Genomic DNA, 24613 nt, shown 5'->3' on the forward strand with positions numbered 1-24613 from the left:
CGATTCAATGACACACATTCCTGGACACAGTCACAGTGAGTTATTATTTGAGGTATATTTCTTAACATGTTTTGCCAGCTTTGTGTTTCTAAAATGACGCAATTGAGTGCATACTGCAGTAGTGGCTGACACAGATCTGGGGTGGCGAGGAGGGGTACGAGGAGGTAAGAAGTGTAAAAAAAAGAAAAATACACTTACCTCCTCACCGTTCTCTTCCACATCGTCTCAACTCCGTCGGCCGAACAGGAAGCAGCCAGGCTCCTGTGGGCCAATCACAAAGCTGCAATGCAGCATTGTGATTGGTCTGAGCGCCATAGTTCAATGCTTACACAGGGACTAGGGGTCTGGGCATTTTTTCACCAAGGCTGTAATGCAGCCTGGGTGGAGAACATGCTAAGTGCACATGACTGTTTGCAGGCCTGAGACGGCCACCTAAAGAGTCATGCGCACTTCAGTGTTGCCACTACTCCTCCCCTGCTCTGTGAGCAGAGCAGCCCAGCCCCGCCTCCATGCTGCCACATCAAGAAAAAATAAAATTATAATAACATCAAGTTATTATCATTTTATTTTTCCTTCACTGCTGCAACTCAGTGGGGCGACATTCCTCCACTTTAGCGGAAGAGTCGCCACTGGCAAAATGTTTATTCAAAAGGTACTTGCCAGCATAAAACTGGAAAGCTGCCTAAAAGTAACGCAAAGCAGTGCCTAGCGCTGCTTTGCTGTACTTTGTGTCAAGGGAATGTACAATGGGTGGTACGTGGACCTTCTCATGCAACCATCTTTGTTTTTTTTTACACAAAACCCTATCTACTGAACAAACAGACAGGGCTTTGCATCAAAGATAATGCTATTTTAACATTTGCATTATAGAGGAAAAACTTTTTTGTTTCAAGAATCTTTTTCTATTTTGCATGTTTTTTGCACTGTGCACCACAAATCTAATGTGAGAAGTTTTAATGTTTGCCTAGGCATGGTATTTTCCATTGGAAAGACTCCCCTTCCAGTACAAAACCAATGCTAGACATGACATAGACACCAGTGTGTGTGTCACCAGGGAGGCTGATTGTGCACCAGCGCTAAGAGAGCAGTTCATGGACATTTTCTACTCTTTCTCTCTCGCACAGCACAGAGCAGCAACTTTGGCTGCTGCATTGCATTGCAAGACATTTTAGTAACTGTGCCCCTATGTTCTTAAAATACCATTTTGCTGATATTTTTAGTCACTTCACTTTCATTACAGGTGTTTCTCATTCTCAGCATATGAGCCACACAAAAGTTAGCCTTTTCATTGAAGTTGGGCTGGGAGGAAGACATTGAATTTTCAGAGGCCCTCAAAATTGTTTCGGGCTCACACCGTGGCTATCAGAAAGACCTATCAGGAAGTTCCAGCTTGCCTGAAAGGCCTTTCAAACACTGGGAGTGGGATGTTTGGCAAGGTTTGCTGAATATGTGTGTGCGTCCAAGAAGTAATGGCATAGTATGGAGTGCTGCAGACCAGGATTGAGGTGTGCCTGCTAGCTCCAACAACTACTGCTGGAACAGTTGGTGGGTTTTGCATTTCAATAATCAGAAGTAAGGTAGAGCTATGTCTGTGTTCTAGTACCGGAAGACCAGTGGGTAGGTACTGCCATGGACGTTAACTATGGGTCGCCAGGTGTAGCAGCTGCCACCCCTGGCTTTCCCTTTGTGGCATGTGCCACTGTTCTTGTGACCCCTGGCCTCAAAGGTAGCTGGAGCACGACCCGGACACCAACAGACCTTAAGCCCTTTCGTGTGCCGTAAATTCCGCTGTGTTTAAAGTTAAGGAGGTAGGTCCCGGGACGTAGGGTAGGCTGGACCAAAGAGCATTGAGTAAAGAAAAAGGTAAAAATAAATATACCGAACAAATCTGCAATTCATTTTCGATTTGTTTGCTCGTAGTAAAGAGCATTGAGTAAAGAAAAAGGTAAAAATAAATATACCGAACAAATCTGCAATTCATTTTCGATTTGTTTGCTCGTAGTAAAGAGCATTGAGAATTGGTGGGGGTGGCACTTGTTTTTCCGCTGTAGCATGGGGGGTTAGGGGGTGGGCGTGGCGCTTCGGTGCCTATGACGGCTCCACGCCGTCATGAGTCACGGGCGGCGAGCTCATGATGGTGCGGTGCCATCGTGACCCCGCCTGCTCATTATTTCACCAGCACAGGGGGGAATTAGTGCAGTGTGGGCAGAGCCCCAGCAGCATGACGGCTCCATGCCGTCATGAGTACACGCCTACCGTGACTCATGACGGCGTGGAGCCGTCATGAGCATCCAAGGGGTTAAGGATTTGTGTTTATTTTATTTTATCAGTGACCCTGTCTACATCTCAACAACATTATGGGCCAGATGTAGGTAGCCCTTTACCGATCGGAATCGGCCGAAAATACCGATTTTCGGCCGTTTCCGATCGGTAAAGGGCTATTGAGATGTAGGGGCACATTTTCGGTAATTTTACCGAATCGGTATCATTACCGAATCGGTAAATTTACCAATTCGGTAATATGTACCGAATCGGTAAAATAATTACCGATTCGGTAATATTTACCGATTCGGTAAAATTACCGAAAATGCAATGTAGGTAGGCAATGTACCTTGTGCACATGGCTTACAGAATCTGTATTTTACCATGGAATACAAATCCATGGTAAAATACCGATTCCGGTGTGCATGCACATGTGTGCATGCACACCTATGTCATGTGACAGGCAGACCTGCCCTTAGGGCAGGTCTGCCTGCCACATGGCACCTGTGCCTGTTTTGGGGGTGCCAGAGGGTGTCAAAGTGACACCCCCTGCACCCTTGTGAATTCTTTAATTACCGATTCGGTAAATACCGAATCGGTAATGCCTAATCATTCCTATGGGCTTCAAAGCCCATAGGAATGAATGGGCATTACCGATTCGGTATTTACCGAATCGGTAATTAAAGAATTGCTAAGGATTCGGTAACGAATCCAGATGTTGGGACCTACATACCATTTACCGATTTTGAAATACCGAATCGGTAGGATTCGGTATTTCAAAATCGGTAAATGGGATTTACCTACATCGGGCCCTATGTCCCTACATACTGCATGCTTGTGAGTCAATGAGCATGTATTCCCTCTGAAAATGACTAAGGGCCAGATGTAGGTAAGTAACATTTACCGAATCTTAATTACGGAAAATTACCGAATTTTACCGATTCGGTAATTAAGATTCGGTAAATGTGAGGGGTTGGTATGTAGGGAATCCAGATGTTCCCTTTTACGGAATCGGTAAAATTCGGTATTTACCGATTCGGTAAATACCGACCGGTAATGCCCCATTCATTCCTATGGGCTTTGAAGCCCATAGGAATGAATGGGGCATTACCGGTCGGTATTTACCGAATCGGTAAATACCGATTCTGACAAGGGTGCAGGGGGTGTCACTTTGACACCCTCTAGCACCCCCCAAAAAGCTTCGGGGGCCATGTGGCAGGCATACCTGCCCTAAGGGCAGGTCTGCCTGTCATATGGCACAGGTGTGCATGCACACATGTGCATGCATACCAGAATCGGTATTTTACCATCAAATAATATTTGATGGTAAAATACCGATTCTGTAATGCTTGTGGGACTCAGAAGAGTCCCACCTACATATCAATTTTACCGAATCGGAAAAAATACCGATTCGGTATTTTACAGAATCGGTAAATTTACCGATCGGTAAATTTACCGATTCTGTAAAATACAGGGCCCTACATCTCAAATTGCATTTACCGGTCGGTAACGGCCGAATTCGGCCGTTACCGACCGGTAAATGCCTACCTACATCTGGCCCTAAGAGTGTGCATAACCTCAGTGTCCGTATGAGCACCCAATCTCCAGGTGGCGAGAAAAATGCTTGATTGCCATCGGCAAAATATTCTTGTGAAGTTCCATTGTAGCATCTTTTATTTAGCTATTACCGAAAAGCAATATGAGATGATAAGTGGGTACAGACAGACACAAAATTAATGTGAGCTATCATTAACATGAAAAGACGTTCACAGTTTCATTTCAGGATTGATATTATTTTGGCAAAATTGCAAGATCGTGAATACTTGGCGACTGTACCTAACAATTTAGCAATTAGTTAAAATAGCGTTTAACAAGCACTATTTGTTGAAAAGGAGAGAAAATTATTTCTCTACTCCTGAAGTGAATAAACCATGCATAATCCTATATTTATGGAAACCCTATAATTATGTAAACCAATTAGATATAGGTGACCCTACATTAAATTACAAATTTAACATAAGAAACAAATATGGTAAAAGTAGGTTAAAGATTAAAATACAAGGCACATGAGCAAACAATAATGTATTTTATTCTCTTACTATAAAGAAGACATTCCTCCTGCGCAGTCTGTGTACACACCTCTATATTAAGAAAAGCAGAATATTGAAGAAGAGGAACTGATTTTTTTTGGCAATGTTACACAAATCACCCTAACTAGGACAGCATTTAAAATCTGTGTTACCTGATGGAAACCTCTGCAATTCGAGATCTCTACATCTAAGATCTGTTTCATTTTAGGATTATATCTACTATCTTAGCCTCTGTGATAAAATAATTTTGTAACTAGGGAATCAAGTCTGCTGCCCAAAGCTCAGCCTGTAGCATATGTTTAACCTTTGGAATAAGGTTAGTCTGAAGTCTCCAAAATCTGCTTATCTTTATGGATACATATTTTGTCCAAATTCTGCGAGATCTGGGTAACATAAGTGATGGCTCTGTTCTCCTTATGAAGCACTCTGGGGTAGTCCTGGGACTGAGTATTTAAAATTATGTTTGGACATTTGAACTAATGCATGAAGATATGATGACGATGCCTAGGCATTACAGGCTACAAGTGTTTATCTGTAGTTGTACTTATGCATGCAATTGCTGTACTGGTGTATGTGATGGCTGACCCGGGGCATAGTCTGTCATCCCATTGATTGACATGTATTACACTTTGATTAGCTTTCATAATGTTCTAGTGATTTGATTGACCTTGCACTTGTAATTTACTTTACTTGAGTGTCCGCAGGTGCAAGGTCATGTGACGTAATTTCCTACTGCAACAAGGAGGAATGAGACTTGTGATATCACTTCCTGTGACGGGCAATTCAATTCCCATGTCTCCACTTCCGAGGATGCCAATGTTGAGTTATCACAGATAATTTAAAAGCCTGTGAATTCCAGGTTACACACAGATCTCTGCAAGTGGTGCTTTAACTAACTTTGATGCTAGGCTCCTGGGTTTAATGTGCTGTCTGTCCAGTTCACTTAATTGTAATTAGAACATTGGAATGTTGAGAGTTCTACTGAAGACAATGGAGTAGCTCAGGTCTTATAATGGCTGGTTATAAGCCTGGATCTCCAACATTCCAATGTGTGTCTTCATGTTTTCCAATTTTTTTAATTTTGAACATTGTACCCTTAGTGGTGGAAATTTCTAATAGTCCTCTACCTCTCTACCTCAGGCTAAACCAGTTGTTGAAGGCTGTTTCTCTCGTTAGAAGCCCTCACCTGCGGCTTGGGCCTATATGTCCGGTTCAGGGACTTTAACAACTGTTAAAGCCCTCAGCAGCAGGCTATAGCCTATGACATCAAGCATCTCAGATGCAAGGCTTCAAAAGTATTTCTTGATCCTAATAGTATGTTACTGTGATGTGGCATTGTGCGGTATTGTGTTGCACAGCCTACCCCAATGAACTGTAGCAGAGTTAGTGTCAAAGCTATGAACTATTCCTTGTTCAACGGACATCAAGAAGGATAACTTGCAGCACACACTTTTGTGGCTAATGGTGCTTTGCTGGAAATATGAAAGGGAGCAGCCTTGCTTCCTCATAATGTGAGGGTCAGCAACCTCAGCTCTTTGTAAGGATGAGATTAAATGGATCACTGAGCAGTAGGGCAATCAGTACTATGTGTGTGCCGTAAAATTCTATATGTTATGTGTTGTAATGTAACTTGTCTTGTGCATCCTCCTTATGCTTACCCCTGCTCTACTGCTTGGCCTTTGATGATGTCATTGGAATGTTGGGAGGGTTGAACAGTAAGGAGATGTCAGTTGGCATGAGGGGCTGAGCAGTGGAACTGCTCCTGGTGGGGTCTCTACTCTATGGATCTGAAGTAAGAAATAAAGCTATGATCCTGAACTATACCTACAGACTACGGATCTTTCTTTATTGTAACACTGGCGACAATGTTTAAGAACCTGCATGTATTTTTATGGATTTTGGATTAAGGAAACCTCAAGTAAACATGGATTTGATGATTTCTGACACATCTTATATGGATTTGAAGAAACCTGGCACCGCAAAACACCCCACCAGTGACCACATCATCGGTCGCCCTATTCATGTAAGTGTCAGTTTCTTTCTCAATGTCTTTGTCAGTACTGTTTTGCTCTAACCTCCTACAAGTTGTTGGGAAGAACAGATTGAGTTCTGTGTTGACTCTTTGTATGAATTTGGAGAGGTGTCAGCGTTTACAACGAATACAAAGTCAACAGCCAGGCATCTGGATCACAATATTTTTTTTCTGATCTATGGTACTGGCAGTTTGTGTGTGATCGTATCGCATCGTTGTGGCAACTTGGTGAATCAAGCAATTGTTTGCAAATCGGGAGTGAATGGAAGATTGTTGCTGCCATCTACTGGATTCAAAGAACATTTTATTTGCTGGAAACGAATCCTGTCTACATGTGCGTTTAATACACTCCAGCAAGTAAACTACATGATTTTTTATTTATTTATTTTATTTTATTTGAGTCTTATATAGCGCGTGGTTACCCTTGGGCATCCCAGCGCTTGTCAAGGTGTCCGTCAGCCTGTTGCAAAGCCTAATCCAACGTATTAAGATGGGAAGAGATGTGTTTTCAGAAGTTTCCGAAAACGAATAGTGCATGTCTCACGACGCAATTTCAATGGGAGCGAATTCCAGAGGGTGGCTGTGTGCACCGAAAATCTTCTGCCGCCAGTGCGGGCTTTATGAACTCTGGGGACCTGAAGCAAAAGTTTTTGATCAGAGCGAAGAGCTCTGTTCGCTTTATAGGGCACCACTAACTTCCCTAAGGAAGGAGGTCCTTTCCCTTGGAGGATCTTATTGGCCGTACAGAGAGCCTTAAACTTGACCCTCTCTCGCACCGGGAGCCAATGCGATGCTTCCAAGGCAGGCTTAGCTGATTGTCTCCTTGATGCATTAGTCAACAGCCTAGCCGCAGCATTTTGCACCTGCTGCAGCTTGCTGAGCGTGGCTTCCGGGGCACCAAGGAATATGGCATTGCAGTAATCAAGCCTAGAGATAATTAGCCCCTGGATGAGTAACCTCCTCGATGGCAAGGGGAGGAGGGGCAAGACTTTGTGGGCTGAGCGAAGAAGCCCAAAACAGATCACCGCCATTTTCTTAGCCTGGGTTTTAAAGGAGAGATCTTGCTCCAGCCATACTCCCAAACTCTTGATCTCCTGCTTGGGGCTGGGGAGCTCCCCCAGGCAGCTGGACCAAACAGTCAAGGGGAGAGAGGGAGTCTTGTGCCCTAACAGCATTATCTCAGTCTTGGAACCGTTTAGTTTGAGCGACGATTCACACATCCAAGTGTGTACATTGGCCAGGCATAGGCGCAGCGCGTCTGGATTCTTCTCCAGTTGAGATAATGCAACCACCAGCTGGGTATCGTCAGCATAGCTGACAATTTTTATCCCTAAAGGGGCCACCACATCCTCCAGGGGGGCCATATAAACGATAAACAACGTAGGGCTCAACGAGGAGCCCTGTGGCACACTGCACTGGAGGGGGATAGATGGAGACTTCTCGCTGCCTTCCCAGACCTGATAGGTACGACCAAACAGAAATGACCTAAGCCATTGCAACACCACTCCTGTGACCCCCGCATTGGACAGCCGTTGGATCAACACTTGGTGGTTTACAGTGTCAAAGGCAGCACTGAGGTCCAGGAGGATCACTGCCACTGACCCCCCTGAATCCAAAATGCTCCTTGCTTCCTCAACGACTGCCAAGAGGGCGGTATCTGTGCCCTGCCCTGGCCGAAAGCCCGTTTGTGACTCTCTCAGCAGGCCATTGGATTCCAGAAAGACAGATAGTCGGTGGTTGATCAGTCTTTCAGCGATCTTACCAAGACCCGGCAGCAGAGAAATGGGCCTGAAGCTTGCCAAATCTGACAAATCCAGATTAGGTTTTTTAAGGAGAGCCTTTACAACCGCTCTTTTCCAGCTCGGCGGCACCACACCCTGAGTAAGGGATGTATTAATCAGGTTCGCTATGGGAGCCGCAACCACAGATGTTACCAGTTTCAGAAATCTCATTGGGGCTGGATCCTCTGGTGAACCACTCTTCATGGATCCTTGCTCCTTTGCGACCTCCACTACAGGGATTGGACCAAAGGTATCCAGGCGGGCGCCTTCTCCTGCTGTCTGATTGCCTGTATGTGCAACCTGCCCGACTTGGGGCAGTGCAGCTATTATGTTTTCTATTTTTAAATGGAAATATTCCGCTAACTCTCTGCACTTCTCAGCTGGATTATCCTGAGTCAGTGGGGGCTCCGGAATTTTGAGGAGTTCCTTTACCACTGTAAAGGTCTCTCTCGAAGACTTGGAGGCACTTTTTATCCTGTCCTCAAAGAATTGCGCCTTGGCACTGCGGAGGGCATTTTTATATGTTCTTATTGCGGTGCGATATTCATCCCGGCTTGCCACCTCCCAGTTTTTTCTCCAGGTTCTCTCCAGCCTCTTACATCCTTTCCTGAGGATACGTATGTCCGACGAATACCAAGGGGCAGAACCCATCCTTTTACCCCTCTTTGCCACTCTTTTCTTAGGGAGAATGACATCCAAGGAATTAGTTATCCACAGCTCAAAATCCGCATCAGCCGTAACCGGGTCCACTGCTACAGGAGGGCACGAGCTCTCAAGTTTCGCGATCCAGTTATCAACTGATAACCTGGACCAAGCTCTTTCCAAAGTGCAAACTCTCGGAGAGGGGGCGGTTCTCGGATCAACTTGCAGACTGACCGGGACCAGGAAATGGTCTGCCCAAGGTAAAGGGCAAACGGGCAGAGCTGTAAGGTATGGGATATTTGAGAAGATGGGATCAAGAAGGCGACCCTTGGAATGAGAGGGTCCCAAGTTTTTTAGGTTAAGATTGTAGGCTTTAAGGTCACCCAGCAGATCAGCCGCCACTAAGTCAGTCGGTTCATTAAAGTGGAGGTTCAGATCCCCTTACACCATAAACTTAGTCGTCGAGGAGGCCAACTGCGTGATTTTGATGAACTTGACACCCCAGAGATTTAATTTACATGAACGAGTGTTTCATTTAAAAAAGAATTACACCTCTGTCGACAATTTTTGTTTGACCCCATGGTGAGAGAGCAACACGCAAATAGCAACATGTAAAATCGTTTTAATTGACTGCTATTGAGTACGCTGTACATCAACTGCTATACAGTAAAAGGAGCGACATGGGACTTTATAGATGAGCGCTCCAGTGGTAATGAGTGACACGCTAAGGAAATGGACACGGAAGAAAAGTCAGCGTTTTATCATTTGTTGGTTTTGGAATCGTAACGGTTAAACTCACCGTTACCGTGTGTCTTCCTGCTCGCCCTGTCTTCACTCGCGCTGTCTTCTCTCATGCTGTCTTCTCTCACGCTCCTCCTTGCCAAGCACGTTCTGCCATTGTGGATTTTTGAACCTGCTTTCTCTCACGCTCCATTTCTTCTGCCGGCAATGCTCTGAATGTAATTACAACAAGGGGTGGTGAGGGACAGAGTCTCTGAATTAAGCAGAAAGCTCTCACCCAGTCAAGAGATCAGGGCTAGATCCAACACCGTTTTTTAGCTCACTGCACCATCCCAGTTTCAGAACCTGGCTGTATGCAAATTAGTCTGTTCCTGTCCCAGTGCATGATGGGAACAGGGCAAACCAAACTACAAAAGCCAATTCTTACACTGGGATTTGGTGCAATGAGCAAGGGTCTCACATCTGAGAATACCCTTCCACGCTTAGGGTGGACAAAAATATTTACAACAAGGGGTGGTGAGGGACAGAGTCTCTGAATTAAGCAGAAAGCTCTCACCCAGTCAAGAGATCAGGGCTAGATCCAACACCGTTTTTTAGCTTACTGCACCATCCCAGTTTCAGAACCTGGCTGTATGCAAATTAGTCTGTTCCTGTCCCAGTGCATGATGGGAACAGGGCAAACCAAACTACAAAAGCCAATTCTTACCATGATGCACTGGGCCAGGGACAGACTGATTTGCATATAGCCAGGTTCTGAGCTGGGATGGGGCAGTGAGATAAATAACGGTGATGGATCAAGCCCTGATCTTTGGACTGGGTAAGAGTGGTCTGTTTAACTCAGACACTCTGTTCATCACCACCCCCTTTTTGTAAATCGTTTTTGGCCACTATAGGTGTGGCAGGGTATACTCAGACATGAGTCCCTTTCTCACTGCTCCATCAGGATTCAAGCAAGCCAGGCCGAAGAAGGCTGAAATGCCAGAAACCGGTCCCCGGTAGCTTGTCTCCTTTCTGGTGAAGAATTGGCTTGGTAGTTTAGTCTGCCCTGTTCCCATGATGCACTGGGCCAGGGACAGACTGATTTGCATATAGCCAGGTTCTGAGCTGGGATGGGGCAGTGAGATAAATAACGGTGATGGATCAAGCCCTGATCTTTGGACTGGGTAAGAGTGGTCTGTTTAACTCAGACACTCTGTTCATCACCACCCCCTTTTTGTAAACTGAATGTAATTACGTCATGTCTATACGTCACGCATACCGCCATCTTGGTTTCCATGGTTACCAGCACAACATAGGGAGCAATCTGATTTCTTCACAGGAAGCAGTTTAGTTTTTTTTGTTGTTGGCAGCATTGATTTATCATCGGAAATAGCGAACTGCAGCTTGTTTTATGCATTTGGATATAGCGAACTGCAGCACACTTCGCGAGGGGCACTTCACATGAACTTATCCAAAGTACTGTTTACTTTCAAGTGCTGTGTGCGTCTCTCTCAACATTTTGGTGGAATGGCTCGGGAGCAAAGATCGAGCTCCGGTGTATAAGACTTTAATTTAGTTTTGCTATTATTCACTGTTTAAGGGGGGAGAAATGTGTATTTTTATGCAGATCTTGTAGTGACATTTTGTATGGTGTTTGGGGGTGTTTAGATTTTGGTGCTCTGCTTTGCGATGGTCGCATCTTATTTTCTTCCTGTTACAGTTTATATTAGAGGAGGGAAAAGTGTTTTGTGTCTAGTCACTCTAGTGTGTGTGTGACTTGTGTTGTTCTTTGAGTTTTGGGGTAGTGTATTTTTTTTTCCTTGGTGTTTCCTTTAATCTTTGGTTTATCTACCACTTATTTGTGGTTAATGTTTCACATTAGTGTGTCATCTGGTTGACATTAGTTGTCAGTTTTCCTCACTTTTGCATTGTGTGGATGAATGTTTTTTCTTGTTTTGCTTGAGAGTATAGTTCTCTCATTTGCTACCCCATAGGCTATGTGCCGTTTTCTTTTTTTGTGGGTGAATTAGGTCTGTCACCTTTCTAGGTTTTGTTGAGAGTCTGGGAGTTTTGTGCTCTCATTTGGGTTGTGGGTAACTTAGTTGGTTACCCCATAGGCTATGTGCTGTTTTCTTGGTTGTGGTGACATAGGTCTGTCACCCGATTTGTATTTCAAGGTTTTTGGGAGGTGTTTTCCCCAATAGGGAGGTGATTTGCCCTATACAATATGTTTCTGTGTTTTGGGGAGGTGTTTTCCCAATAGGGAGGTGATTTGCCCTATACAATATGTTTCAAGTTTTTGAGGAGGTGTTTCTCCTAAATTTTTGTATTTTCCTTTGGGAAGGAGATGGGAGAGGATGGCATACCTCCGTTGTTGGGTGAGAAAAATCTAGTCCCTGACATTTACAGGAGTTGCCTTTAGACTTTTGTGTGGGTCTTAGGTTATGGAATTATTTTTAAATGTATTTCGATTGTTAGAGGGTTTAGGATTTGGTGGTTGAATTCCAGTGTTATTTGACCTCTGTTTCTGAATCTCCCTGACATTCCCTTTGTGCTTTTTCATTTTTGCACTTTTACTTCTTTGTGAATTATATTGCTTGTGTGCTTATGATTCATTTGTTGATTTTGATAAAAGAGGGATGTGTTGTAATGTAACTTGTCTTTTTCATCCTTCCTATGCTTACCCCTGCTCTACTGCTTGACCTTTGATGATGTAATTGGAATGTTGGGAGGGTTGAACAGTAAGGAGATGTCAGTTGGCATGAGGGGCTGAGCAGTGGAACTGCTCCTGGTGGGGTCTCTACTTTATCTCTTGAATACATCTTAATACTATGGATCTGAAGTAAGAAATAAAGCTATGATCCTGAACTATACCTACAGACTACGGATCTTTCTTTATTGTAACATTATGTTATATGTGTTACCAGTTTGCCAATCCAGTTTGAATCCTTAATAGGTTTGCTTTCACAGTGCAGCTGTCTGTAAAATGAATTGTTACCAACGCTTTAAAATAAACAGAAACTGTACCTCAGCTCCACACAGAGGAGCATCACTCTCACCTTAGGGTATCGACTATTCAGTTTATCAGTCCACCTTTCAGGAAGTGCTTCCATTAGAACGCACTAGATGCTATTTTACATCTGGAAGGTACACTCAAGCATCATAATGTTTGCTCAATTCAATACTTTATATCCTATATGGATTCTATACAAAAAAACAATCCTTTATGGTACTTTCCCAAAATTGGCAGAGCCAGAACAGCAGCCTTTAATGTGATAAATGACATTTTTGTATATGATTCATGTAAACAGCTTGGGTGACTGCCCGTGTTTACAGGCGTTGGCACATTAAAGCCAGAGCTATTGGTTTGTCAGTGCTTCTTTTCAGCACATTCACCTTATGTACTCATAAATCATAAAAGAAAATAGATAAGCACATGCCCCTTTAATGACAAAGTAGTTAGGGGCTTATTTTGCATGCAAAAAAGTGACAACCGGGTGGCGCGGCGGGCTTGTAAATATGCTCCTTAGTTGGGGGTCCGATATACTGTTCATTTGAAACGTTAATCAATATCCATAACTCAATGGACTCCAGGAAATCCCTGATGTAATGGACTCTAGTTAATTCAATATTAGTTTGCACCCAGTATTCATAGTATAAAACATCTTAAGTTCATTTGTTGCACAACATGACGCAGATCACCTACAAACATTAGGTTGTGATGTCATTCAGTTTTCATGCATTTTTTTTTCTTCTTGCTTTTGCAAAATATCTTTACGAATTAAATCCATCCAGCAATTTTCATTCCCAGCTGACACTTTTCATCCCCATTCGGACTTTCTCAATGCCTTAATATTGGTAATATATGTATTTCTTCATACTTGTATTGCACCATAAATTCAAATTTATCTGAGTTGACTCACATGTACATTGCTTGTTGCCACTAACTAATGTACGTGGCATCTCATCCCTTCAAAAATCAGGATAGTACTGATTTTTGAAGGGGTGAGATGCCACATTCATTCATCTGTGGCTCTGAATATGTAGAAACGTGCAGGGGATTCTAGATTTCCCACAATAACCCACAGCATGTAAGTAAACAACCTTGATTTTGTTGTCTGAAATACGGCTGCAATGATGCTTTGTTGCCTCAATTTCACCTTGCTTGCTGGCTCTCGCAGCATGCATTATGAAGTTGCAACTCAACTGTAATAATGTATTACAGTTGAACAGCTAAATCATTGCATTATTACCGATAACTACTGAAGTTACAAATTGAGGGGAAAAATGTAAATGAGAGACCCACTTTTATACAGGTATTGCAGACTGCCAATGAAAATAATAATGATAATAATGTGATATTCACAAAACACTCTGGGGCAGATTTATGTTAACTGGCGCATCCCCAGGGATGCGCCAGTTAATGTGCGCCACAGTGCGCCACAGCTACGCCACCCATGGTGCAAAAACGGCACAGATGCGTGACGCATCTGTGCCGGAAAGGTGGCGCATTGCTGGAGTTGCGTCGCAAGCGTGACGCAGCTCCAACAAGGCTCGGGGGTGCCCCATCTACACAATGCTGCGTCAAGACCTACGCCTGCTTCAAGCAGGCGCAGGGTTTTGACGCAGCATTGGCCTGAAAGCGACTGAGTGAAATCTCATAGATTTCACTCAGCCACTTTCAGGAGGCGTTACTGCGCAGGAACGCCCCCCCCCCCTGCGCAGGAACGCCTCCTTATGGCGCAGGGCTTTACAACGTGAAGCATCTCCTAGATGCATCACGTTGTCAATAGGGTGCATTGTTTGCGCCACCGTTGCGTCAAATAAAGTGACGCAATTGCGGCGCAAAGAGGCGCAAGGGCATTATAAATCTGCCCCTCTATATATTTGTAACCCGTTTTTAATGCAGATTGTAAGATACATTTTAGTTAAAATTACCGTTGTCACTCATTTGCCACTAGAATCCCTGAGGCGGAAGCCGGAGACTTACGCTCCGTATTCTTTAAATCTAGCACTGTTATTTTGTGTTGTATCACTTTGTTAGCAAAACTGCTTTTAATGAATCGCTGGTGTGCTTAGTGCCGCACTCACTAGAATCCCTGAGGCGGAAGCCGGGGACTTACGCTCCGTATTTTAAAAAATCTAGCACTGTTATTTGGTGTTGTATCACTTTGTTAGCAAAACTGCTTTTAATGAATTGCTGGTGTGCTTAGTGCAGCACTCACTAGAATCCCTGAGGCGAAAGCCGGGGACTTACGCTCCGTATTTTTAAAAATCTAGCACTGTTATTTTGTGTTGTGCCACCTAGCCTGCAAAACAGTTTTTTAATGAATTGCTGGTGTGCTTAGTGCTGCACTCACCCCCCACGCGCCTCACGCTCCTCTCACTCCGCCGCAGCCGAGTTGGTGTTGCAGTAAGCTGGGGGACGCCATCTTGGATGAGGAGTGGGTCGGCCGACTAGTGCTCGCTCCTCCCGCCAAGCTACAGCATAAATGACCATACCGCCCAGGAAGCGCAGCGCACGAGCACAGCGAGCGCGCCGAAGGCGCGCCAAAGGCAAGCCCGTCTGCGCCCGTCCGCGCCAGGCTGGACCATGGGCCTGGGCCCCATATACCACCTCCTATGCCCCCCATCACCTACGTACGGGAAACCCTCCTTCAGCTAAGGAACATCACGACCAAACCATGTCTCCACTCGCTTTCATTAGAAGAGGGACAAATGTACTGCTTACATTGCGCGTACTCAGTGACAACGTCCACGAGCCCTAAGAAACAATGGGTTGAGATGGCCCTACTTAATTGTAGGTCTCTACCCAAACATGGTATAGAAATCAACTTGCTCCTTCAAGAGCTAGAGCTAGAGGCGCTGTTTCTTACTGAAACTTGGCTATCCCCAGCATCAGATCCAGATATAGTTCAAACACTTCCACCAGGCCACCTAATCCAGCGTCAGGAGGAGGAGTTGCGATCATTTACAAAAACCATCTATCCTGCCGGCTTTTAGACTCTCCGGTCCAGGACTGCGAAAATATTCATTTCGCCATACAACTCTTCTCATTAAAATCCTTCTCGGGCATCCTTGTCTACCGCCCTCCGGGAGTACCAGGACAGTTCTATAGTTCTCTGCTGGAAGGGGTCATCTCTCATGCCTGAGCGTCCCCTAATTTCACCATCTTGGGAGACTTAAACATCCACTTTGACGATCTGACTGACAAAGCGACAGTAGACCTTACGTCAGATCTAGCCTCATACAAACTGTCCCTGAAAAGCCATCTCATTACCCATATCAAAGGCCACCTTTTGGACCCCATTTTTTCAAACATCTCTGAGTTAGTCACAGATGAGCCCCTTCCCATCCCATGGTCAGATCATTATTGTGGAGAAGTGTGGCTAACTGGTTCGAAGCCGCAGACCCTGAAGCAGAGGTCGGCCCAGGACCAGGGTTCAATTCCCGACGCGGCAGGGTCTTGGGTCAATGTCCGCAGACTCGATAATTCTCGCCTAAGTGCCTACGCTAACCATGAGTCCCACTCAGCAACTCTGGGCAATAGTTTGCTTAATCTCCACAACGGCCCTAGCAGCGCCGGGGATGCCTGGCTTCACCTTGGGGGTGCCCTCTCACAGGGAAAGCCAGGACGGGTTCCCTAGCGGTATACAGCGCCAGGACGCCACGTAACGGGGTAACAGTGCGCTTTACAGGTATACATACATTACATTACAATATTTAATTCCTTTTAAGTACCAAATTTGCTCCGAACCCCCAAGCAGACCCCCTCCTCAGGCTCCATCCCGCCCTTGGGCGAAACTAGACACAGAAGCCTGGGCACTCCAACTGGAAGCCACTATGCCAGTCCTCGAATCAGATCCTGCTACAATGGATCAGCAACTCCATATCTGGATGGAACAATCCTTAGACTCAGTTCTGCCGATGAAATCACGCCCCAACAAAAAGGAAACTTTTAAATCTCCTTGGTTCACACCAGAGCTGCGTGAACTAAGGAAAAAATGCAAAAAACACGAACGATTATGGAGGAAGGACTGGGCAGCTAAAAGCAAAGGGGAATATAAAGCTGCCATGAAGCTTTATAAAATTAGCATAAAAAATACCCAAGCCACCTTCCATGAAGTATAAATTCAAGCTGCAGCAAATTCCTCAAGGGAAACCTATCGGATTATTAAATCACTGATGAAAGTCCCAGTCCCACAACCCACTGCTGATCCCACAGGTTTAAGATGCAACCAACTAGCGGACTTCTTTTCCGCTAAAATCCTCACTATCTTGAAAACTCTCCCGACCCCCAACACTCCGGCAGAGTTTCCTCCCCCCCTGCCGCCAGTTGATAATCCCTGTCTGGATTCCTTTTCCCAGATAACAAAGGAAATGTTTGTGACGACCCTAAACTCAATCAAAAGTGGATCACCGACAGACCCAGTCCCCCTTAATAAACTAAAACTGGTCACCCTCATGGTGACCCCCTCTTCACTGATTTAATACATTCTTCCCTTAACCAAGGCACTGTCCTCCCCAACTGGAAAAGGGCCACTGTAAGAGCATTGTTGAAGAAATCCCATCTTGATCCCTTGGATCTAGCCAACTACAGACCAATTTCACTTTTACCTGGAATTAGTAAGGTGGCTGAAAAGTTGGTAAATCAGCAGTTTTCCATCTTCCTGCAATCCAATGGTCTTCTGCGCCTCTCCCAGACGGGATTTAGACCACGGCAGGGCACAGACACCGCCCTCTTAGCAGTGGTCGAAGAGGCGAGAACCATCCTGGATGCAGGCGGATCAGTGGCAGTGATCCTCCTGGACCTGAGCGCTGCATTCGACACGGTGGACCATGTCACCCTGGTCCAGCAGCTAGGGAGGGTTGGGGTTACAGGCTTCACCCTGGCCTGGCTTAAATTGTTTCTGGAGCATAGAACGTTTGAGGTAGCTGATGCACATGTACACTCCAAAGCTTTGCCCTTGCAGTGTGGGGTTCCCCAGGGCTCCTCTCTGAGCCCCACACTCTTTAATGTGTACATGTCACCCTTGGAAGACATCCTGACATCTTTCGGCATGAAGGTAGTCATGTACACCAACGACACTCAACTCGTTGTTTCTTTAAACCAGTCGGCTCAATGCCTAGACAACCTAGCTGCTGGCCTTCAGAACATCTCAAATTGGATGAGTGAGTCGTCCCTTAAACTAAACGGGGAGAAAACTGAGATACTTCTACTGGGTAATCCCTCTAAACTTCCGGCAAAGTTAGTGTGGCCACCCTGCATGGGTACACACCCTATTCCAAAAAAGGAAATAAAAAGCTTAGGCATCTGGCTGGACCAGGACCTTAGCTTCAAGACCCAAGCCAGGAAAACTGTGGGAACTTGTCTTGGCCTCCTACGCATGGCTCGCAAAATCCTCCCCTTGATTCCTCCTCAGGCTATGAAACTTTTCATTCAAGGTCTCGTTATTTCAAGATTGGACTCTGCAAAACGCCCTACTCCTGGGAGCCCCAAAATTGGTCATCAACAAGCTCCAGCACGTTCAAAACGCAGCAGCCAGGCTTCTTACTGGGACAAAACCTGGATGCTCGGCCAAACCTGTTCTGAACTCACTACACTGGCTCCCAATTCAGGAAAGAATTCTCTTTAAAAGCCTATGCATTTCTCATAAGATCTTCCACGGTAACGGCCCCCCATCTTGACCCCCCTCATAAAACCTCACAAAGGCACCAGGCATCTGAGATCTAACACCCTCTCTTTGGCCAGTGTCCCCAGAATCAAAAGAGCTCGTACAGGGGGTCGCCTCTTTTCTTATAATGCCCCCAAATTGTGGAACACCCTCCCCATTAACATCCGGAGGGAAACCAACATACTGGCCTTCCGTAGGCTAGTCAAAACCTGGCTTTTCCCCTGAAATCCTCCTGCTCTGATTTTAGTTTAGCAAGTCATAGCACTGGGACGCCCACAGGTAGCTACGCGCTTTAGAAATCCGACTCAAATTCAAATTCAAATTCAAATATCACGTGTCTTTGTAACTGCTCTAAGCAATAGAGGCAATAAATCATGAAGGTGAGAGTTTGTCCACAGCACAGGTGTGAGTCTGTTTGTATGAGACTGCATATTACTTTCTATAGACTGGGGAAGACAGAGCAGACGCAATCCAGAAAAAATGGCATTGGCGATTGGATGCAGGAAGCTGAGATGCTTGTTAGTGAGGTATATGTGGCATCCAAATCCAAGAAGGTGAAAAGACTGCAGTATAAATGAAGCATCAAGAGTGCAATATATCGTGTTTGTGAACTAGGGGGTGGGGGAGGGGGTGATTTAATGCCCAATGGAGGAACATAGGCTTCCATGGAGGGACCCGGCCAGTATGCTGTCTTGACATCTGGGTGCTAATGTATGGGATTTTGGTATAAGGCAGCACATAAAGGCACAGTGCTGTGCTGCCCTATGCCAAAGTGAAAGGGCATGAATGCAATATAATTAAGCAATACTGTACATACCTGTCCTTCATCTCCATGCTGCAACCTCTGCTTGTGAAGTGATTCCGCAGAGACGACAAGAGCCACCGCCCCTGTACCCACCTGACCCCGTACGGAAGGATGTACCCGGCAGGGATGAAATGGAACCAGGGAAAGGAGCAAAATAAAGATGGGAAGGAGACTTGAGGCAGCGGTTCTGGTAGGACCGTGATGTCAACTAAGGGGAGACAAGAGAGTCCCAATTAGAAGGAAAACCAGACCCTCCTCTCTTCCTATGTTCACCTCTAAACATAGTCAGATGAAAGCCAACTGATAGAGAACTCACCATGGCTTATGAAGACCTCGCAACTAAGGAAAGTATAGGTGCTCCAGGAAGATAAAGGATAAAATGTAAGCGCTCCTGCGCAGCAATAAGAAAAGTAAGCATAAGGCGCGACAGCTCACTGCTATGTACTCCCAGAACTGCGCTCCTGTGCGGCAATGTCATGTGCCAGTCATAAGTGCTCCAGCGCGGTTTTGTCATGAAAACTCAAAGCGCCCCTGCGCGTGGCTAAGAAACAAGGATAAACGCTCCAGCGTGGACTAATCATGTAAATAATATAGCGCTCCTGCGTGGAAATATTGTGCCCAACACAAGTGCTCCAGCGCGGTTTCACCATATACTCATAAGCACCCCTGAGCGTTAAGAAACACTCAAATGCTAGAGCGTCAGGAGCGGCAATGTCATGGTACCTGAAAGCGCTCCAGCGCATGGAGAAAAGAACGGGTGTTTCCGAAGTAGCAGAAACCAAGAAGGGACGCATAGAACCAGGCATCCTCTGTAAAACCTTCTGAAGAAAGGGGTCTTCGGTCCGGACCTCAAATCAGGATTCCGGCAAGAACCTGAAAGCAAGGAGCCGGTGGGAAACACAGAGTTTATGCGAATCCCCCGGAAGTGCTTCTTCGCAGAGGGACGTCCTTCAACCACTAGACCGATTCTCGGCTTCCACCCGGAAGTGAGGATCTCGGTCTTCTGATCGTGTCTAGAGGTAACTATGGAACGTCAATGCGCCGTAAACATGACACACCGTTTCCGCAGCATAGCAGCGTAGGCACCCTCGTACCATGCTGCAAGGGTGCTCCCATGGCATGCAGAAATATTATTGTGCAAAAGCAATCTTAAGAGGTGTTTTCCTCTTTCTATGTGTGTTGCCCAATGCAGCACACATAGAAGGAGGAAAAAAAAGGAGAAGTAAACGTATTTCTCCTTGTTGCGCCTCACCTCAGGAGAATCACGGATTTGGTACTTCCCCAGGTTTACATGTTTTTGTAAATTTGGAGCAGCGTTAATAATTTCATGAGTATTGCATGGGAAAACCCACTGCAACACTCATGGAAGACCCCCTGGGTGCAGAGTAAGGCGATGCAGCAATTTGCACTGCGTTGCCTTACTAATTATTTACAAGGCCACTCAAAGCCATACAGGGTGGCTTCATAAATTGGAATGAGAGTCCTGTTTCAAGCACGTACCACTTTACCTGGTACAAAAGTGATGGGGGGCTCTTATAAATAAGCCCCTTGGTGTCCAAGCAAACAAATACTTCTGTTATCCTGTGGCACCTCACGATCAAAAAACAGGCACTTAGATTTGCATTGAGCATTCACAATATGGTCTCAGGTTACAAATCGTTATAGGCTATGCTGTTGCAACACAGAGCTGAGCACCTGTTTTGCGCCTGCAGTGCGTAAAGTGAATTAATTTAACCCATTTGTCCAAGTTAGTGATGTATTTTCAGAAGACACAGCTCAGAACCAGAAAAAAGACAAACCTTGCTCACTTTATTTGACTTGTACTGTGTAAAACAAAATCACAATCTCAGAGTAATATGGTGTCCATTGAATACACTTTGGGCCTCATTTATGAATAATTGGCCTAGAGCAGCGTCACAAATCTTTTTGCTGCGCTGCCCTACGCCAATTTGAAAGGGCAGAAATACATCATATTTATGAAACATAGTGTATTTATGTCCTTCCCCCTGCTCTGGTGCACTCTTTGTTGCCTAGCGCCAACACATCCCTTGCACCAAGGTGCAAGCGTGCCTTCATTGCAGGCAGGATTATTTTTGTACAGGAAGGAGCACATTCCCTTGTAAAAACAATGAGAGAGGAGTGCAGAATGCAGCCCACATGGAAAAAGGAAAAAACAAGAACAAATAAAAATAGTACTTCTCATTACGCCTGCTCCCGGGAGGCGTAAGGTTTTGGGGCTGTCCAAGGTTTAAGTGATTAAGTAAATATAGGGCAGCATCAAAATCCATGGGTGTTGCATCGGAAAACCCACTGCAACGCCCATGGGACACCTCCTTGATGCAGAGTGGGGCAAAGCAGTGAATTGTGCTGATTTGTCCTACTCCATAATCATGATGGCCTGACTTTGTGTCACCTCATAGATATGATTGAAAGACTTGGGCCATCGGAGCATCAAAAAACGAAGGTGCATAAAACATTCGCTGGGCTCTGGCCTGCGCTAGCAGAGCCCCTAATTATTTTGCCCCAAGTCTATACCTAATAAACTCTTGCAAGAGTTTTATTAGCCTCAATTGTACCCTTTATTGAATGACATGGCTTATATTTTCATAAAATCTTGCAAATTGCTTGAGTACATACCCACGAAAAGGAAACAAAGACAAACCTAATTAAACATACATTAATTATGAGATGCAATTGCATTCATCTGTTGACATCAGGCGTTTTATGCAGTAATGAGCAAACGCATCGTTTTTCAGCCTCTCCATGATTCATTCAGCATGAGAATAACATGATTACAATTCTAGCGATAAAGGTATTTATTTCACTCTAGGTGTTGTTACAGCTACTCTGGGAAATTTCAGATCTCATCTAACCTAACCTATAACATTTATGTTGTGTCAGCCTCCCTGCTGAAAAAGAGATGCTCTGTTTGTTGACAAATACCTTGACACACATAAAAATACAGGGACTAATCTACAAGGAAAATACACCGCTGGTGTGTCACTTTTTTTGACGCACTAGCTGCGCTTTCTTTGCTACATATTTACAAGTGAAACATCTAGGCATATGCTTCACTTTTCGTCAGGACGCAGTGGTATTAAGGGCATTTTTTAAAAATTATGCAGTATCAGGAAAAGGGCAGCTGCGCTAGCAAGGTGTCAAATTGTGTACACCTCAAAAACCTAGGCATAGAAATGACTCATTGCCTTTGGCAGAGTAATCTGAACAGCTGAAGTCACCTCCAACAATGGAACCTGCAAGGAAATCACATCCCGCAACAGGTAAGTGCACACACCTAAGGGAGCTAACACAGTACATGTCAGGCTGCACTACATCAATGCCTTATGTCGCTCATACGTGGAGCTACAGGTACACATAAATAGACTATGTCCACTTGTAATTGTGAGATACAGGACCAATGTAATAGAGTGCAAGGTGAGTTTTTTCACTTTTTCACATTCTATTACATTGGTCCACATACAGTAGATTTGTAGGGGCTTATTTATGAGCCCTTGTGTCACTTTTGCGCCGCAGGTGCGTCACTTTTTGTGACGCACCAGCAGCGTGAAAAAATGAGCCTTGTTGCACCATATTACAAAGTGACACATCTAGGTAGATGTGTCACTTTGTAAACCCCTGCGCCACATTATACCTGCGCCAGGTATAATGTATGCAGGGGGGGGGGCGTTCCGACGCAAGAAAGAGTCGTAGAAGTGACGCAGTGAAATCTGTAAAATTTCAATGTGCCACTTCTAGGATGCTAATGCATCAATATCTTACACCTGCCTCATGGCAGGAGTAAGACTGACACAGGCACATTTCACATGGGACTTGCCCATTGCAGGAGTTGCATCACTTTTGTGACACACTCGAGCAATGCGTCATTTTTGCGCCTACAGATACGTCATAAATAGTGACGTATCTGTAACTCATTGTGACATGATGCGTCATACTGTAAATATGACGCATCATTGGTGCCACAAGGAGGGCGAAATGAAATGTGACGCTTCACTGTTTTCTCGCAGCGATGCCTCACTTTGCATAAATGAGGCCTGTGGCACTTAAAACAGGCGGATCTGCTCTGATTTCGGACTTATTAGTGTAGTTGCATCAGGCTTTTGACCAACTACAGCAATACGCCACTTTTGGGCCAATACCTTGTGGCATCCTACCCTCCAATGAGTCAGAATTTCGCAAGAAATTTTGACGCATTGCTGCCTTGGTGCAGCAATGCGTCATTTCTTGTTAATAATGCCGACAATGCCCATTTGTTACCCCAGCTCTCACACAATATATTGCGATAGCATGGTTAAGGGCTCTTCCTACAGCTCTCAATCCCTGAAACCTGTTGTGATCAAAGTATTTGTCAACACTCCATGTTCTATATCTCTTTTCATCATGCACCTAATCTTAATTAATGAGCATTGTAGAATGGACCAAGAAGTGAGCATTTGTTCAGCCTTTAAGGAAAATAGTTAATTTATTTAACTATAATATAAACAGTGACCTTTCATAAACTTGCATCTATTATTGAGAAATGTATACAAACATTGATCGACAAGAGGTTTCCCTTTTTCAGGAAATTCCTTAAAAAATTGTTAGAGATTTCTAATGGAATCACTTTAGTTAGTTTTGCAATTAATAGGAGTTGTTGCACGTTTTAAAGGTACTGCTGAATGTACAATAGTGCACTCTCTGATATCACCTCCAGTTCTAAAGTTTAAGCTGTGACACTATCGAATATTCTCTGTTCCACTGATTTTATTAATCCAAGTTTAGATAAAAGGCGTTCCGGTGCAATATAAAAATTCACAAGTGAATTCTCTCTTTCGTAATCCTTCTGTTTCAGTGTCTAAGGCATACAATAGTTTCCACAAACATAATACACATAATATTCATAAATATGAGTCTGAGTCCATTAATGTATTTATTCTGTAGTTTCATATGGCAGGGGTAATACCTCGTTTTTAGTCGGATCGCTTTATAAGATTGTTTTTTTTACGACACATCTTTTTTATTGATCGTTATCAACAGAGCAGTCTTTGTTGAACACAGCATGCTGCCTACAACCCATATTGGGCCGGACGTGTTTATATGCAAAGATGACAAAAGCAGTATGTACACAGAGAGTTACCTACAACCCCTTCGGCCCGGCCGAGTTCATGCACAAGCCCCAGATGCCCAGAGCGGTGAGCAGCGGTGCATTTTCATAGTAGTCTCGATCTCGAAAAGCAGAGAGCGCGGAACAGGCACAGCAGGGCAATAGGGAGATACTGGACCTCTTTAAGATATAGAGCAAAGTTTTCCCGCCACTACACTGGTTGCCACCCGGCCCATTACCCGCCAGTGGTCTGGCTGCTGCTGTTTATGTTTGTGTGGCTAGGTAACCTTTAGTGCTCTGACACCTAGATCAGAAACAGCATTGTCGTATGGAAACTTATAACATTTAACTAACAATGACTATTCAGGTCACAATATGTTTCGGGTGGGGGTTCGTGCGCGGTGGCTGGCTCCACTCACTGCGGAGAGAGAGAGGAACGGTCAGTAGTCGTATGCAGTAATCACCTCGTCGGTGGAAGGGGTTTGTGTATGTCTTCTCAGTCGAA

The sequence above is a fragment of the Lissotriton vulgaris genome, chromosome 8, assembly GCF_964263255.1.
Source record: "Lissotriton vulgaris chromosome 8, aLisVul1.2, whole genome shotgun sequence".
Classification (NCBI taxonomy): Eukaryota; Metazoa; Chordata; class Amphibia; order Caudata; family Salamandridae; genus Lissotriton; species Lissotriton vulgaris.